Raw genomic sequence first — 2,033 nt, forward strand, 5'->3', positions numbered from 1 at the left:
ATCCATTATAACATAGTAGCTGAATTGATTCCTTTCAAAGTATAAGATAAGTCACTTCCCTTCTTAGAACCCTCCATAGAGCTGTCCTTTTTATGCTGAGTCAAAGCAAAACTATGACAAAGAACTGGCCCCACCTGGCCTGGCTCCATTAACTGTCTGACCCTATCTTCCCTTTTTTCTCTCTTTTGCTAACTTGGCTCCAGGCACTCTGGCCTTCCTGCTGTTCCTTTACCAAGGAGGATATACTCCAAGCTTAGTGTGTTTTTACTCATTTTTACTTCTTCATAGAAAAAAAAAAATCCAGATATTCATTGTTTAACTCCTTCCTTGCATTCAAGATTTTCCTCAGATGTTCATTTCAGACTACTGTCTTCACAACCTCATTTGAAATTACAAGCCTTCCCCTTAGCACTCCCAGTGGACCTGACTCTGCCTTAATGTTATAATATTAATAGCCTTATAAAAATACAATGCCCTCATTCATGGTGCATATTATTTATTTTCTACTCTCTCTTTCTACAATGTAAGCTCCCTGAGGACAAATTTTATCAATTTGATGATGTCGCCCTGTGTCTTAAGCAATGCCTGGCATGTAGGATGTGGTCATTAATTTGTTGAATAAATTTATGAATGTCGGGATACAACTTTTATCTGTTTTTTGTTTCTTTGTTTGTTTGTTTGTTTTTTCCACAATTACAGCCACTCAAGGTATTTCACTACAACACTGAATTTTGAATCACGGCCAAAAAAATTCCCATCAACAAACTCTTCCCCTCATCGCTTCTCGGTCTTATGGCTAAGATCAAGTGTAGTATCTGTTCTTATCAGTTTAACAAACTCTTTCCTTATCACTTTATATCCCCTCACCCCTCCAATCCAATACCATCAAAATACAGTTTCAGTTCTTTAGGCTAAACATTAGCCGGGTCCTGCACTTCCTTTAGTGTGTAAGGTATGTGTTTCTAGAAAAGGAATTGCTCTTTTCTGCATGGCCTTCAGTTAAAACTGCTGGCTGGGAACAGATAGAAGTAGTGTTGGTGGAGGAGAGGAGGAAAGTAAACACCTTGAAATAGCTTGGCTTTATATTTTTCCTGGCACGAGTTGTCTGTTTTCCTCTACAAAGGCAGCGGGGACCACTTCTGCTAGCTAGTAACATTCAGGTGAATTTGGGGATTCAAATGCTTTTGATCATTGCCATGCTGTGTTTCAGTGACCTACGGGTCCCCTATGAAGGCTCTGACTTACACATAGGAGGATATTTTGACTGAAAATTTTGTCTCATTTGCAGTTCTGTCACCCTCATTATCAGTTTCTAAGCATGATTTTTGGCAAAGTCAGCCCCACAGCTGCAGGAGATGCGCATCTCCTTTAATGCTGTCATTGAGGCTCTCTGGCATTCAGAGCACTCTGTTACTGGGCAACCAACTGTCTTTTGCTTGTGTTTTTTTTTTTTTTAAACAAAGTTTTAATATGTTCAGAAGACATATCTGAAAAAAAAAAAAGAGAATTAAGGAAGGGGACTGGAGACAAAGAAGAGAAAGATGAAAAATTAAAAATGCTATACAGAACTGGCCACGGCTTCTTAACAAGTGCCTTCCAAGAAGCTTCTTTGGATAGGCATGAAAGAGTTTTCTTTGTTAGAACATACTGATAGGAAAGGGGAAGATTTTGTCTGCTAGTTCCGTCTCATCCATTGGCCTTGTGGTAGACACATTTCAAGGTCGCTCTGCAGCATCTCATAATATAAGTCTTTTGGAATGCAAGGAGAATATCCAATTGAAATAAAAATCCCACTCTCATGTTCCTTAATTTTCCTCCATTTTAGGTTTCGTCATCAGCCTTCTCTAGGAAGACATTAGGAACGCAGAGCATTAACCTCCCATCCATTGTGTCCAACTGGGTAAGTGTGACGGCTCAGAACTCTCCACATGACATCATTATGTGCAGGGCTCCCTCATCCACATCTGTGATATATGCAGAGGTAGTCCAGATTCGTATTTTATGGCTTTACAATAAACTATAGTTTTTATTCC

General features: G+C 39.3%; 1 non-coding gene across 1 annotated transcript; it reads left to right on the plus strand.

Annotated features, from left to right (window-relative positions):
• Positions 1-776: 776 nt before the first annotated feature.
• Positions 777-961, plus strand: LOC116576845. The gene has a single exon (XR_004280308.1). It is a non-coding gene; the product is annotated as a U2 spliceosomal RNA (small nuclear RNA).
• The last annotated feature ends 1,072 nt before the right edge of the window (positions 962-2,033 follow it).

The sequence above is a fragment of the Mustela erminea genome, chromosome 17 (assembly GCF_009829155.1).
Source record: "Mustela erminea isolate mMusErm1 chromosome 17, mMusErm1.Pri, whole genome shotgun sequence".
Lineage (NCBI taxonomy): Eukaryota > Metazoa > Chordata > Mammalia > Carnivora > Mustelidae > Mustela > Mustela erminea.